Source organism: Buteo buteo, chromosome 4 (assembly GCF_964188355.1).
Source record: "Buteo buteo chromosome 4, bButBut1.hap1.1, whole genome shotgun sequence".
Taxonomy (NCBI): Eukaryota; Metazoa; Chordata; class Aves; order Accipitriformes; family Accipitridae; genus Buteo; species Buteo buteo.
Genome location: NC_134174.1, coordinates 38,556,799 through 38,574,379, shown reverse-complemented (window position 1 = coordinate 38,574,379; position 17,581 = coordinate 38,556,799).

Here is a 17,581-nt window from a genome sequence, read left to right as displayed (position 1 = left end):
CTTTTTTATTCTTCTGTTATCAACAAACATATCCTAATGTCAACAGAGTCATTCTTGGGGGGAGGGAGATGGTAGTTCCTTGTTAACAGAGAGCATGAGAAGACCTTGAGTGTAAGTTTCAGAAATAACCACCTTAAAATCAGTGAAATTAAAATTGTTTGGGGGAGTAAAAAGCTTCAAAATGGTCATGTTGTCCCACAAGCAGAGTTCGGTACCCGGTGTGCAATAAGCCAACCTTAAACGCAGAGCGGAGACACTTGTTTATTTCAGCACTGTGCAGAGATGGGGGCCAGGTGCTGCCTCCGCAGGGCTGGCACACCACACCAAAGAACTACAACGTTTTTATCCTGTTACATGATTAGTAGAAACCTGCCCAAATTTACATTCGTTCGTTAGTAGTCACCCTCTCATCTACTATTGGCCAGTTACATTTAAATTAGCCTTGCTTGCTGTGTCCATTGGCACGCATGCTCCTTGGTGCTGGATGGAGTGGGAGGCTGTGATCTCTCCCTGCCGCCGCCTTTACCTTTCCCCCAGGTCGTGCTGCTTTGGTGATCGTCCAGCCTTCGGCACCTTCTGGGGTAGGATGTTTCCTTTTATCAGCCTTTAGTTCCTCTTCAAGGGCGCAGTCCTTAGTAAGGTATGCATGGTTTATACACAGTAATGAGGCTTGCCTAGTAAAGCTGTCCAGTAATGGTCCTCCTTAAAGGACAATGTATCATGTTTAACCCCAAATTGAGCAGTATCACCACTGGCTGGGCTGCAACTCACAGGTAAGACTACAGTCAGAATAAGTAACAAGATTTTTTGTCATGAGAGCTTTAACCATTTATCATTAGATAGACAGTGTTTTTTGATTACAAACCAGGGGTTTTTTTTCTGGGTTACCATTAAAACATTCTGTTCACGTGGTTGCCACCTATATATGGTTATGCCAAGTCACAAAATTGACTTCTCAGTAAAGCAAGACCTTTCCTTTTTTTTTCATTCAGGAAAACCAAAGCAATGCAGCTTTTGGGAAAAAAAATCTTTCAATCATGTTCAGTGTACAATTTTTGTCTGTAAAAAAGCTGAATTAATTCAACTAGAAGCATATGTAGTGATACATCTTAAAACACATTATGGGGAAAGTAACGTGTTTTTTCATTTCTTGCTTTCAGACTCCACACATGCATCTCATGTTTCCCCATCTTTCCCAGACCTTTCAGTAGGACCTGGGATTCAAAAAAAACCACCCACCCACCCCCCCAAAAAAGCAAACCCACCACCAAAAACATAATGGAGAATTTGGCTTGGAGTCAACTTGGTAGAAAAAACCTCACTGACTTTATTGAGACCAAAATTTAGGATATTTTCATTTCTGGGTTCTCACAGGCTTAAATACATAGAACAATTAAAGACTTCAAGAGTTGAGTGTTATTTGGTCCAAGATTTAAAAGTGCAGTGGGTTGAGTTCTGTGGAATTAGGCATATATCGCTTTTTACTTTCTTATTATCAGAGCCATACAGAGAATCTCTATTAACTGCTTATATCTAGACTCCCTTTGCAATGATAATTATTTCCTATATTTTGCAATGTCATCATGTATACATGAGCTTGCCTAGAACTTTCTCAGAAAGTGTAATGGAGATAAAATACTGTGGTCACTAAGTGAGATAGGTACTTGCTTCACTGCAACCACTATTGAGACAGCCTGATTGAATGGCGCAGAAAAATGACTCTCCTACCTATCCTAGTGTCTTATTGACTAGGCTAACTAGCCCATTAAATTTCCCAGCTCTGTTTTACATGCTCAGTTTAGGTTGGTTTTTGTTTGTTTGTTTGTTTTCCTTGAAAAACATCATGTCTACTTGTTCTATGCTATCTGTGCAGGTATTTGGTATATGCAGCGAGATTGTCACTGCTCAAACTCTCTCACTGGATATTTTGAAGGAAAAGATGTAACAAAATCAGCAGGAAACTCTTTTGTTTCTGTTGGTTTTAGTCACCAGTAAGGAGATAATTGCAAGGACTGTAGGCACAGTCCTAAGACCTTCAGCACAACTTCCCTGCCTGTACCTTTCCTTCTTATGTTTTGGAGTAGCTTTACTGACAGTGAATTACCATCTATCCTGCTTTTCTTCTATTTAATTAATAAAATTTGCCTTAATATGTGGAAGAATGAAAATAGTTTGTAAAGTCTTATGTCCTATACAAAAATCTAATTTTCTTCCCCATGTCCCCTCTCATCTTCAGCTTTGCTGTCAGGTAGCACAGGAGTTAAGGGATAACTACCACATCTTTACAAGAGTATCACTTAGCCTAGAAAAGTGAGAATTTTCATCTTGAGATCTTGGTGCAGGTTAACAGCCTATACAGGGAGGTCACTTGCCATGTTAAAATGAAGTGAGTGCTTTCCTGAGCAAGACTGGACAGAAATACAGTCAAAGGTTTTCCAGAATTGGAGTAGGATGGGCTGTGCTATGTAACTGACACAAATGCAAGTTTGAAATTCTTTGGTAGAAAAATCAACATTGGTCTGCTAAAATGGAAAGTTGCTAGTGGAATGGAAAGGATTATTTCAGGAAAGCCAGGCTGAAGAGATTCCACTGTTAGCAGTTTAGATTTCATTCTGTGCTCAAAGCTATGTGAGCCACACTTTTCTCTCCAGTTAGAGTTCATCCAAAGGAATGTAATACTTTTGTTGGTACACTGAAGCTGTAAATTTGATTCAGTTAATAAAATGGACTGCAGAGACATTTCTGTGTTAAAAAGTCCTTCCTATAATGCTTCAACTTTACATAAGTAGTTCTAGTTTATATATTTTATGTAACTAGTTCTTTTTATAAAACACTTAACTGACAAAATCTACTTTGGTAATAGTAATGACTGTTCCCCTTTTAGAGAGGAGTATAGAACTTCCCTACATATTAAAGGATTGATTCTGTGTTAACGGGCAAAAATGTTGATTTTAAAAGTAAAAGATGAGGGCTTACATCCATACGTTTCAACTATTCAAAAGAACCCCAAGATCATAAAAGTAACATCAATGCTCTGTTGTCCCATTCATTTTTCTCTGCATCAACTGAACTGTAAAAGTAGCTTCTGAGAAGCTTAGCAGTGGTGTGAACTAAAAACCTTACTACAGTCTGAATGATTGAGGTGTGCCAATGATGAGGCAGGGCTATTCATAAAGCACTTTGAAGATAATACTATCTGTAGCAGGTGTTGTTAGTGATTTGATTCTAGAGCCTTGCTAATGTCAGCCTTGGCAAGAAAAGTCTGTCAGGCACTAGCAATCTTCTCAATATTTGGATATTGCTAGGTAGGAACGTAGAAATAAGTTTTTGGGGCTAAAATTAGTAGATGAAGGGGTGACCTGATTCGGAAGGCTGCTGATCCAGTGCAAGAAACAAGCCAAATCCAAACCCTGAAATATGACACATTTGAAATTTGGGGGTGGGAGGGGGAGGGCAATGTATGTGCACTGGAGTGAAGCTGCTTGTCCTGCTGCCAATTCCAAGCCCCAGCAGCTTCCAGGTACTGCTCCCAACTCTTAAGGCTACATAGTTCACAGCATATGTTGGTATTTGACACCCAAATCTTATCAGAATAAGCTGTGAGAATTAGATGCTGCCAAACTTAAACTTTTGCCTTATTCAAGAGACTCGGCTCCTTCCTGCTTGAAGGACTTTCTTTTTTTTTTTTTTAATGCATGCTCTCTGAACCTTGATACTGTGTTGAATTTGATGGACTTCTTAATCTTGATTGTTAACTGGAATCTCTGTAACAGGCTTAATTATCTAGATATAATAGATACTGAGAAGTTTATTATTAACTCAGAAATCTGCTGCTTAACCAGCTGTCTTGTTAATTATGTTAACAATACATTGGCAATTGCTTTGATTTAAATGCTCTGGGTTTGGTTTGCCTTTTCAGTTCACTGTCCACACAGGTTCATTTCAGCTGTGCTCTGCCTTTCCAAGCAGCCAAAGGAGCACACAACGTCACCTAAGGAGGCTGCTGTGAACCACAGGACAAACCCTGCATCGGAGCATCCCTGTATGTTCTAATACTCAAAGCCAGGTGCTCCTTTTTAGCTGGTGGGACACTCTCTAATGCAGCTAACTGCTGCCTGATTTTGATTAAACTGCTTCTTGTAATAGGAAGGGCGGGTTTTTTTCATCCCTTGAAGTGCAATACAAAGGCCAAATCTCCACCCATTCTGAACACCGCATTCCTTTCTGGCTACCTTATAAAAAGGTAAGGTTGTACTGGAGGCAGATGAGAATGCTGCTTCAGCCTCCTTGAAGTCTTCTCGTGACTAGTTGGAAGGATGAAGCTCCTGGCACTATGTGGCTTTTTCTTTGTCTTTCTTTTGTGTCTCAGTGCATTTACTGCAGAAGGTACAGTATATTCTTCTAATGTGATTGTCTCCTTTCTTCTCCTATTATTCTTATTCTCTATGTTGATTTTAATTAAAGAAAACAAACAGAGCTTGACAACTGGAAAGGAGAGAATGAATTTAGGAAAGGACTTAGACTGCAGAATGTGGTTGCATGTCAATACTTTGGTTTGATCAGTAGTGTTTCCTCTCTGTTATTGCCTGTTACATGTAGTACAGCATGATTAATTTTTACCTTAATCTGTGTTCTGAAACCTGCTCCTCTGAAAAAAATTCCTATTATATTTTTCCAGTAGATAACCATCTGCCAATATAAAAATACCATATTTTCTGAATAGCAAGAAACATGTTAATTGAAAAGTTTCTACCCTTATGGAGAAAGGAAATATGAAAGTCAGGTCACCAGAACTGGAATAAATGAGAAGTTGTTTATAGAATAGTGAAACAGGTGAAAGTAACTCTTCTGACCTTCAATCAGTCTTGACTTTTTTTTTTTACCACCGATATTCCACAGTTTAATTACTGTATTACCTTGTGGCACCCAGTTACCATTTTGCAGTATTCCAAAGCGCACAAATTCACAGAGCAGTTTTTAAATTTTAAAAATAGAGGTTTTAGAGTTACCTCTTCAGATTTGATGTTTGATATTGTAAACCTTGGAGACCCACCGTGATTGTTCCATGGTGTTTATTTTACACAAGATGCAGAGAATGAATATGAGATAAGGAAAAACAAATAAGCTACATGTCCAAAGGTCAGGAGCAGCAGATTTGCCATGCTTCATATTTTCTAGAAACCTTGTAAGAATCACTTTATGTGTAAATATGAGTGTGGAGAAACATGTGGAAGCTGTCTTTCAAACTGGTCATGTCAGCTTCCCAGTTTTCTCATTTACCAGAGTCTGTTCTGAGTAGTAGAATTGTTTGCCAGAGCTGTGGTGAGGGGGAGTGAACACTAGAGTAATGTCATCATGAATGTACCTGAATTTCTTCTGCTCCCTTTGCATTTTCTAATTCTATTTATTCAGGCTTCCCAGGCCCCTTGAGGGTAACTTAAGGAACAGCGCAAAGGGAGTTGGAGAATATCAAGATGTGTCTTCAGGAGCATAGCAGAAGCCTGTCCAGGAAGGACAGGAGAGAGCAACACCAGACAAAACCCAAGTGAATACACATGGGATCCTATAATAATGTTTCCTTTTGTTAATGTGCATCCTAAGGCTTTGCTGCTTCAGTGGGTCATAAGATGGGGAAGAACTGTGCAAAAGACGCTGTCCCTTATCCATAAACACACTGATAGGAAAGTAGAAGTGCCTGGGTGTGCAAGATGAATGTACTTTTTATGTAAAACCTCTTACATCAGAATGAAATGATGATGGCAAGATACCTCAATCCTCTTAGATGCTAGAGCAGCCACCATCAATAGCCCTGGCTGTAGAACTGTGCCACAGGGATTTCCAGAAATATTGAGCCTATGTGAGATTTTGTTGATGAGAAATCGCCTACCTCTGTCCTTTCTGCTCCACTTATGCTCCAGAGTCAACGTTTCTTCTCCCTTTAATGTGTCCAGCCCATAATGTGCCAAGTGCAATCAACAGCTCACTTATTTAGGTCTAGTAGGGAGGGAATAATTAAATGGCTTTGCCTGTCCAAAGTGATTTATTCTACACTCCTGTGCATATGGACACAGATACTCTTTTTTCCTTGTGATAATCTTTTATATTTTCATTAAGTGATGTAACTATAAAAAGAGTGCACAGTCTCTTTCTTAGGTTAAGACAGCTGGAATTTGCTGCTTGCATTGCCTGCCAACATGCAACATTTCAAAGGGTAAAAATCTTCACAATGTATCTGGCATATCTACTAGTAATGATGGAAAAGAACAAATGAATTCCTGTTCTATGCTAGTGACAAAGCTATGCACAGATGTAAAAATCAGTCACGATGATCTTTGGTTTGACAGATCTCTGTTCAAGGATTTCAATGGTAAATACGGTAATCAAAATGCCTGTGGACTCTAACCCATTTGGTGTGTACATACAGCTATTTGCATTATCTGTCTCCAGTGGTAATGTATTATTTTTCACCCTTAGGTCAGGCCATTAAAGTCTGCTGCTCAATACCACCTAAACTCAACAAAAAAGCGCATAAAGGTAATAAGATTTACCATTTCATTACATAAATTAGGTAATCATTATAGATAAATCACAGCACTTAGAGGTTTTTCCATGTGCAGACTTAACAGAATTTTCCATGCAGGAGAGTATAATCTTCATTGCACCACTGAGAAATTGTTCTCTTTTCTCAATCACCTTATTGAGTGTTTGGATTGGGAAGAAATAAGAGTAGAAGAGAATCCATTTAATGCTCACAGTGTAAAACCGTCAAAAGAAATATCATCTAGTCTAATGAAAGTATAAAGTATTCATATCAGATCTTGCTTTGTAGAAGGTCTTACTTTTGTTTTGAGGTCAGGAAGAATAGTATCATAGCATAGTTCCCCTCTGATAAGAACAGAGGCTGCAAAAGTGAAGTTTTATGTTGGCTTTGCCTTGCTGTATTCCGTCACCATCTCTCTGTGGCTGCATCCATCTCCATGTTTTGAGAGATCAACCAAAGTGTGATTCTGTAAATTCAAAAAACTCAAATTTTGAACCCACAGCCCTACCAGGAACAAGAATTACCCAAGATGAAATTTGTCCTAAATATGGGTGTCTACAGACTGCACATGTAAAAGTGTACTTGGTGTTGAGGTACTTGGAAGCCTTTTCTAGCCAAATGCGTTCCCTGCCTAGAGCGAGTGGAAGGGGAGGGCTGCACTGCAGCCTTTTGAGACCATCTGTTCTAAGGAGTAATACAGGAAAGCCATAGCCTTCAAAGTGAGGGCAAATCATTTTATTGCTTTTTAAAGTAGCCACATTCTGGATGGGAGTTTCAAATAGTACAATTGTCCTTTCAGAAAACCAGTCTTCACTGGTTTTTTCTTTCCTTGTTTTCTGACTGGCTGGTGCCTAACTGAACTGTTAGTCAGATGCAAATACTTCCAGCTACAAGCGCAGTAATCCCTGCCTGTGTACCTTTTTGTTTACTTAAAACGCCCTGTGTACCTGCATAAGGCTGCAACCACTTTCGTTTGCTTGGCTCTGGGACAAGATAATGCAAGGAGAGAGTAAGTCAGGTGGGAGTTAACGTAGCTTCTTGTTCAGATGTGCAATGGAAGAATTAAATTTTCCAGTTCTAGTTAGAGCTACTTTTGATAGTAAAAGGAAAGTTTCCTGCAGAAAGAATCAGTGCTTTTCAAAGCAGTTATTGGAATTTCTGCCATCAGTGCTTTCACTGTATAAATATGATAGTTTTAGCAATCTTGTCCACTTTCATATATCCTTACTATGGTGACTCAGCACCATCACTAGTCTGAAAACACTCAGTTTGTTTCTTTCTGTATGTCCATAATATCCCCAGTTTCAGTGAGACCCCAGTAAAAAAAGCTAAACCATGGACAAGGCTAGGATAAAAGGGTTAGGTATGCTCTTTAGAATAACAGTATTTTACATCTTAGTTTCTGAATTCTCTGAAATAGCTAGCTTAAAACTTTCATTAAACTTTAAAGGTACAGAGTTTGATCTAAAATAGTCTATGTCCTATTTACTTATTTAGCCTCTTCTAATCTATTCCTCATAAAATTACTAATTTAAAATTCCCAGCAAATTGATTCCAGCTGATAAAGTACCTTAAATGCTTTATTCCTTTCTGTATTTTGGTAACCTCGATGGAAATCCTTGTGTTTCTCTGCAGTTTTCCTTTAGCTGGTGCCTTTCCTTCCTTTCCAGTCTCCCAGTGCTGAATCATGGGCTTTGTTGTATAGGCAGAGTCCCATTGGTATCAGGGGCAGTGAGCACATTGCAGATTTATGCCTTTGGGTCAGGGGTTTATAGCTATTTGGTGCACCTTATTTAATTGGCAGGTGTTGTAGCAACTGAGGACTTCAGCTATAAGTGATCCACAGCAACAATAGCGGGTTCCCAGCCCATCCAGAAGGATTGGAGAATGCAATGCTGAATGCACAGAGGTGGCTTGTGTCTCTCTTGGCCTGAGGCAGTTCACGTGTCCTACCTGGCTGGACCTATAACCTTTCCAAAGTACTGAGATTTCATGTGATGAGCATAGCTGTTACTTTTCAATCTGAGGTACCTTCTGCTACCTGACAAAATAGCAGGTGTTTTCAGGCTTTTTTCATGCAACAGACATGAAATCCCTCCGATTAAAAAGTGCTTCCAAAGAGAATGTTCCTTTGAAAGCAGGCTGCTTTCTCCCATGGGTAAAATACAGTGATGCTGGTCTTGCAGAGCAATGGAAAGTACTATGCTGAGAGGGAGGAAGAAGTACAAAGGAAGCACTCCTTTGTGGTGAATTTACAGGTTTTAATGATCTCCTACAAAGGGAATCTGAAGTGCCCTTCCTCTGTTGCAGACCCAATAATAGTTGATGATCGTTGCTTGTCCCCTGTTAGACTTTTCCCTGGTTCTCTGAGCACTCCAGCCTGCTTACTGTAACCATCTCCTGTCCCCAGCTGCAGCCAAACCTTTTTTAGGTCAGGACTGCTGTTTATTTGCTTTCATATACGGTGCACCTGTCTGCTGCACATGACTGCTTGTCTCTGTTACAGATCTGCTTATGAAAATACTTGATCTGAATCTGTTTCGACTTTTACTGCAGATGTAAAAGCTTAGGCCTAATGCAGCAACTTCCCAAAGCTAAGCAGAGTTTTGTTTCAGATGCAGTTCTGGACTGGAATTGTACAATGTTGGCTGGTTTTATATTGTTGTTATGAGATTTCTGTGTGATTTGTGCTTCCATGGTGCTGTCTTTTCTAGGGGAATGTTACTCGCTTTATACAGTCTGCAGGCAACGCACACTGACTGTTTTTCGGTGTTACTCCGTGCTGTTCTTGGTACTAGGCATGTGCCTAGGGGAAGCTGCAAAGCCACTCGGAGGCTAACTCGGTGTATCTTAAGGAGGGACATAATTTAATCATACTGGAAGCAAAACCACTGATTTCCTAGAACTGTGTTCCTCCATCAGAAATGATTACTGCACCAGAAAGCAAATGTTTCTAGCCAGTGTCAGTTGGTGGCTTCCTTCCAGGAAAGATGTTGAATGTGATGATAGTAAGGGGAATATATTGTGTAATGTGTTGATTGTGGGACTTGAGCTCTAGCTCCGGAGAGAAAGAATACTGCCCCTGTGTTTGTGAAGACCTTCACCTGACTATGGAAACTTCCAGCAGCAGCAATCATACTTTCAGTGATTGTCCACCCTCGGTACAGGGGAAAAAAGGCTGCTGGGAATGGGTGATCTCCAGGAATCTGATAAAGAGAAAAAAAAAATTGCCATCACATTCCTTCTAATTTTCAGATCACTGGTAATCTAAGGCTGCCCATACAAACACGGCTCAGCTTTGTTCTTCACACTCCAATTAAACATATCTCTCCATTTTCTCTCCTTTCCATCTTTGTTTTACAGGTATAAATTTCAAAATTACTCGGTTGGAAATAAGGAAATACTGCAAGCCTTGCTCTCGGCGAGCCCCTCTCGTGGTTCCTGGACCCCTTCCACAGTTAAAATGAGCAGACTGAGAGCAGTGTGAAAAGCATCTGCCTGCCAGCGCTTTACTCGGTTGAGGGCTCTCCTTTCACAGATAGGACATGAGTGTATATTCCTTTATTTTTTGTTTGGGAAAGGCTTCAGTCAGTACTGTTTATTCATTCACTCAGGCTCCTGCATCTTTTTAACATTAGTCTGGCAGCTAAAGAGTCAGGCAAAGCTGTCTGCCTGCTGCTGGACTTTGTGTCACTTGCATATTCATCTGCACCAAACAGGGATTTAGCTCCTCAAATAAGAGAAAGAGGACAGCTAGCCAAATCACTTTGTTTTGCATTTTTGGATTGCCTAAAAGGTGGGAAAGGGCTGATGTTATTCTTTCTACTTATCAGTATATATGCATATTTAACCTTTTCTAGGAATGATTTATTTTATATTGACAAAAGGATTTTGTTTGTAGCTAGGCACGTGATGATTTTTGCTGCAGTCATTGCTTGAAATCCACTTGGAAGTGAATTTCTAGCAAGTGAGAGAGTTCATCATTTAGAAGGGGCTGAGAAACTAGATAAGCAGGTTGTTAAAATAGTGGTAGAGGACCAGATTCAAGTACAGTGGTAAGCTTTTCAATATGTCCTCTAGGGGTTTAAATCTGGCTTGAAAAGCGAAGGGCCCTGTTCTTTAATTTCCTAAAACAATGTCATCAGGTGGTTATTAAACAGCATACTGAAAAGGTGTTAAAGCTAATCAGATTAAATCTCTTCCTCTTGAAGCCAGAAGGCAGCTTCTCTTTTAAGGGACCCGAGTTGTGTGATCACCTTAATAAATAAAACTTACTGGAGCTTGAAATAAATGCTAAGAATAATACCAAAGGGCTGAGTAACAAAGAAACTGATGCACGCTCTGCTGCCATCATTAACAGTGATTGGGGTCTGCACTCATGTATCTTCTGTCCTTTCCTAGCTGTGCCTTGCATGTGCTGCTATTTCTCTGCCTGGGGTGAGTCCTTAAACCAGAATCACTTGGATGCTCATAAATTGCATTTTCCTTCTAGTGAATATGAGGAGTAGAAAGCTTTTCTGCTGTTGCATAAATTGCAGATTGCAAATAGTAATTTTTCCCTCAGTACTCATAGCACTGCAGTTTCTCTTAAAAATAATTTTCTGTATGATAGAAATGGTCTCAGTGCCCTTCAGAATTTGGGGGTGTTGAATGGGGACAGCCAGGGGCCTGTTGTAACCCACAGAGGCAAATGCAATTCCCAAGGGTCAAGTTTATGGACACTTGCATGTGGCCGTGCTCTCTTATTGGCAATGTTTTTATTGTACTGAGCAATTGAATCTATTTCTGTGTCTTCTGTGTGCTTGTTATTACTTTATTTTCTTACTGGTTTTGAGATTAGATAGATCTGACTCTCAGCTTCCTATTTTTGAAGAGCTGACCGTGCATAGCATTTATATCAAGGATAAAGGAGCTGCTAGTCCTTTTCACAAGATCTGAGTCAGGAGGTTGGTGAAGGAGCTGTGTTTGATTGTTTTGCTGCTGATCACTGGGTAAACATATTTTATTTCTATTTTGTCTTTCGTAGCTCACAGAAGGAATCTGTAGAATACAAATGACAAGTAAATATAAAAAGTATTTTTGGTATTAAATGTGTTTGCAGCAGGGTTTTACACTGTAAAATACAGCCATGTGTTTACAGGTCTGTATAAAGTGTTGCTAACAGGTATGAAGATTCTGTTCTCTAATGTGAGCTTAAGCCCATTTCTTTTATATCTGAAAAATGCTGTATGATTTTTCTCTTTGCCCCACACCCTCCAGCCAGTGTGTTCCACACTCTCTGATCGTCCTCCAGGCAAAATGTTCTCTCTGATAGCAAGAAGCTAAGCCCCAAAGACCATTAGCACAATTAGAGAAGTACTCTGGGTCTCTGAAGGGATGCAGGGACGTCATCCAATGCACTTGAATATTTTACTCACTTAGGTTCCCAGACTGGCCTCAACCTAAGGTTGAGAGCTATTCAAGTTAAAAATGTTACTTCTGTGAGGTCCTGGTCTTGACTGAACAAACTAAAGCAGGAATCCTCAAATTATTTCAGCATGGATTGTGACTGCTGTCCAAAACATGGTTTTTGCCTTGTCTAGAGGTATCGGGATGTCATGTGTCAGCCTCTGAAGGTGATTCCTCAACAGGAGTTTGACTCTTATGTACCAGACCATTTTCCCCATGTGGTAGAACAGAGCTACCACCTGATTATGGCTTCACTTACAGGCATCTGTTCTTCCTTTTGTTTTCCTTTCATGTCTATGTATATTTGTTTCGCATTACCTGAGGAGAAACATTTGTTCAGTGGCTTTTCTAAGCACACGAGCTGTATGCTTATATAATGTAGTAAATTTAGCTTGTCCAAGCTGACAAATGCATTTGTTTGTATCTTGTGCTTTTGTGTGCATTCGGCTGTCAAGCATGAAAATTGCACAGCCTTCAAGTTCCAATAAAGATGTTTCTGAAGTATCTCTATGCCTGCCAGAACAGATGTTGGATCCTGGTCTGACCTTCTCAGCTAAGTGAGCCAGGTGGCCCCTCACTTTGTATAGAGCTTAGTACCACCAGTTAACACCAAATCAGTCTGTCTTATTTGGCACTATGACTGTGAATTGCCAGGAACACGGGATAAATGATATCTGCTGACACGGAGTGTTGGGGCAGAAGCAGGTTTGGGGATCTCTTCTGTCAAAGTGGGTAGTAGAATAAATAAAATTATGTATTCTTTACATAAAATATGATCCCAAAAGGTGTAATGGTGGCTTTTGAGCCCTCTAGACTGTGTCACACAGCTGATGCAAGGGCCTGAGTATAGTTCAAGAGCTCAGGATTTTAACTCTGGAGAGGTTCTGTTTATCCAAAGTATGGACTACAATGACAACTTCTTGCGATTGCATTTGCCAAGGAAAACTAAAATCCTGCATGGACAGTATCGTCTCAAATAATAAACTCAGGTGAAACATAAAAACAGAGGAATAAATACTTCCTGTTGTAGATTTATATATTCTTGTAAGATAACTCTCGTGCCAAAACTGAGTGGAAAACTCCTGGTGACTTCAGTGTTCATTGGATGAAGTCTAGACATCTGTTCCCTGATTCTATTTTGTCTGATGTTGTTGCTAACTACCCCCCATGAATAGCTTTAGCAAAGTATTGTTGGATGGTGAACACAGATTGGGTTCATATACACTTTTTACTGAAGTTTGTTCTGAGAAGAATTTGTCCAAAGCTTAGCAATGACTTTCTCCTCTTGTAGGTTGAAGATGAGGGGAAATCCCCCCTACAAATCAATCTTTTTTTTGCCTCAGATCAACCAGTTCTTACTAGATGTGTGTAGTTGTCTTCATCACAGCTAATTTCTCTGCAGGACTCATCAAGTATTTTTTTAATTGCTGGTGGGGAGCAAAGAGAGCTCCCTAGTCCTACATTAAATGATATGAGCAAGGGTGTTGATTCCAACCCATGGATGTCTGTGGTTCCCAGTAGCCCTTCGGTATTATAAGACTTATAGTAGCCATTGGATGACCTACATTGTTTTTGAACACACAACTGTCTCATCATGCTTTGTCTTTTGATCTTAGAGCAGCGCTATCAGCACAGAAGGAATTCCCCCAAATTACTTCTGTTTTCAATGTCTCAATGGTGGGAGGTTCTGCTAGGAAAGTTCAGTGTCTGGATATGGATTTGTCCAAGTCCTCATTCAGCATCTGTGCCAACATTTGTTTGTGTGTTTCAAATGCACCGAATGTGAAAATCTTCAGGTGTGGGGGATTTAATTCCACATTTTCAAGCTGATGCTCCAGAAGGGAGTGGCTAAGGCCAGAGATTTGCTGTAGGATAAGCACCTTATGTTCACAATGACATCTGGTCAGCCTCTGAAAGCATTATCAGAGAAATCAGGTCACTATGTGCCTATGAGAGATCCTAAACTGAACATGACTTGTCTGTCTTCTGCAGCCTGACACAATCACAAAAATCTCTGTAGTCACAAGAAGCTGTCATACCAAGCCCAGTTTCTGTCAGAGACTCAAACTGCATCCAGGGTATTAGTTCAAGAGCTGGTTAGTCCCAGCTGGCAGTACAGCATAGGTGCTCACAGGTGATGAGTTAAACCTTATATAGGAGGCATTCAAGCCCAAGCATTTAAAAGTTTAGTGCACACAAAAATGCCTGTTCAATGGATGGTTGTGATTAACTGCCCGCTAGGCACTTGTACAAGCTCTTAAATGTATTAATGTGCACATGGATTTGTGATAAGTGTAGTGCAGTCAAAGCAACTAATGTATGCTGGCTAATAGGATCTCCAAGTCAAAAGAGCAGCAGGGTTTCCCTCACCTGACAGGCAAGATGGCACTTAGAGCTTAGGTCAGTGAAGAAGAGTGGTTTTCTGCTCGGTTCTGCAATGTTGTTTGGTCACCACCACTGATCCAAGCCTTGGGGAAAGAAAAAGACAAATTCCTGAGGCACTATTCAGTTAGTCTGTACCAAATACAGCTTGCCTGGTCTCTGAAAATCAAACCTCTGTAGCATTCTCTTAAAATTGGCTCCCCAAACTGAAGTGCCCTGGAAAATGCTATCTTTCCTAAGTGGGTTCTCACGACAAAACTTCCCATTTGCATTGTTGCAGAGACCTGTGTCACAGTCAGTGCCAGCTGTGTGGCATGTTCACTGAGCAATGCTAAAACCTATTTTGAGGTGGCAGTGAAAGGAGCATGTTTAATTTTCATATATCCCCTGGTTCAACAAGTCATATTGCTGCCTTGCAAGCAGGGCATCTACACAGTGATGTCCATTGCATGCACGCCAGCCAGAAGATGTATGGGGAGAACACAAGCATTTCCTTGCTCTGCCTTGACAAGTCTTGTTATTTTTCTCAGCGACACCAAGTAAACTATAAAATCTTGATTCATTCATTGTTCACACCCCAACTCTGACTTATATGTACAATTTTTACAGGCAAAACAATGAACAATACTAGTTCTTCCATAAATAACTTGGACTGCATGTCTGCTACTAAATGTCATCTTTCACATGGATCTGTGTCGTGCTCCATGGCACCACATCCATCAGAGATCATGCTGCAGAAGTGAATGTAGGCTATCTAAATATACCTGGATATTCTAGGGACTATTTCTTCTTTTTCTATCCCTGTCAAAACAAAACAAGGAGAGTGATATGTAGCTTCCAAAGAAGCAAGGTTACTGAATTGTAAATGGATTTTGCAGCGGTCTTTAAAAGCCTCTAAGCTAGTAAAATGGCTTAGCAGGAACTTTAATTACTTAGCAGCTGTGGCAAATATTCCCCTTTCCCCAGTTACCTGCAGTGCCTTTTTTGCAAACACTGTAAAACACTCTTTAGCAGACTACAACCAGGAGGAGCCATATCTGAGATGAAGCACTGGGAGAGTTACTGCTTTATCCCAGGAATTCCCCAAACCTTCTCTGCTGCCACCCACAGTGAATGACAATAACTCATGATAAATCATGCAGGCAAGTGCTCTGAGATTTTTCTTTTGCAGACTAGCAATTTTTTTCTGAGGGCATAATAGCACTGTCTCTTTACCTGTCTGAAAAAAAAAAAACCAAAACCAAACCAAAACCAGCATAGTTTGTTGGGAAGCACTTTGACATCTTTTTGAAAGTCACTGTGGAAATGCTAAAATTGCTATATGTTTGGTGTCTGGTCTCCCTCTGTTTTCCTCCCATTGTAATTTCTTAATTCCTTTGGAGCTAAGGACATCACGTCTGTGATTCCCTCATGACAGCATTGTATAAAACTGTAGCATGGCATTAAGTATATTGTGGTATGTGAAATAAGAGGGCTGTCTGACCTCACGGAATGGTGTTATTCAGTTTTTCAGACTACTTTGTCCTAAGGAGCCTTGGGTACTTCCTCTTCCTACACCATCCTTGGCAAATTTGCTCAGCAACCTGGGTAACTTTTATTGGTTCCTGGTGCAGTACAGTGAGTCATTTCTCACAGTTTGTGCCTAGCAGAAATGCTATCAGAAGTCCAGTAAACTGGGGCCCACAGAGAATGAAAATTGGTTTTATTTAGATATATCTGTGGAGTTTAGCATTTAAAATACTCCCCCAGCAAAAGAAGATTCTGGTCTGACTTAACTATATCAGGCCATTTAAGGAGTTAGGGACAGGAAAATCTGACATTATTTTGTGCTTTATGAAATACTGACCATACATACCTCCATAATTTGGTCTTGGTCTGTGCACACTTGAACAATAAAGTGAGTATTTCCTCCTTCAAGGTCTGTCTTGTAACCTCATGACAACACTTCACTTGCAGTTACTGGAACAAGAATTCTGACTTCCTTCTAGCTTTTCATGGCAGTGGGAGTGAACACAGGTAAATGTTTTTATTACAGGTAGACTTCCAGTTTTGGTTCGTTTTTTTAAAAAAACTCTTACCCTCAGATTTGGTCATCATTATAAAGTGCATTTTCACAAGTATGAGATTGTGTATGGATATGATTGTGTATCTGCTCTCTTAGAAAGCGTTGCTATCCATTTGGAAAATATGAGAAGTTTCTTGCTATATTTATTGCTTTGTATGTCAAGGGTATATGGGATACAAGAAAATAACCTGAAAGAAATGTAAAACCTAGCGTGAAGATGTTACATATATCTGGAGATGTGAGTACATATCCCATGTTTGGCAATGGGACTACTCCAAAACAGGTGGGGGCAGAAGAATTATGATTATTCAGGGATGTTTTTTCTTTCTGTTGATTTATTCAGTAATCCTTCATTATGTCTCACAGTATGAAGCTTTCTTGGCTTATGGAGAGCTGGGTACGGTGCTGATAAGTGAGCCGCGGGTGCCTGGGCTGGGGCCGGCGTGCCTGTGGAAGGGAAGCTGGTGTGACACCTCTGCAGCTTCTCATGCTACCCTCCCTGCCAGTGGCTTCTGCATAATCATCTTTGATCAGGTGCATCCAGGCTGTGACAGTACTTCATCAGAGGAGCAGTGGGGGAGGTGCTCGCCAGGAGAAAAATAAGGTGCATCCCGAAGGATGGCAGAGACTAGCTTTGCTCTGAATCAAACGTGAGATCAGGCTGTGAGGTGGGAGGGTATGTGCAGAGTGAAACATGCACGATACAAACTGCAGAGCACAGAGAAGGTTTGTGATCTGGATTTCTCTGGCTTTCCTGCTTATTCCCAACAAAGTTACCCCCTTCTCTCTTTCCTCCTCTGCTTCCATTGCAACAAAGAGCATACCCACTCCTCGCAAATGGCTGGAGCAGGGGATTCTGCCCGTAAGAGTCAGTACAGCAGGATGGAAAACAGTTTCTCTCCCTGAGAAGGGCTGGAGGAAATCCACATTTGCTTCCCCCTGAAATTTTCAGTCTCTCTGTGGAATAATGTTAAGAACAAAATTTATGTAAAAAATGAAAATATTTCAAATCAGAGTACGGTTTCACTGCAATATGAGCATTTTCCAAAGAAAGAAGATGAAAGTGTTTAAGGTCAAAAACTGATTTCTGTATTAGAAAAACTGATGATGAATGGAAACTTTTTACTGATCCTAATAATTAAGAT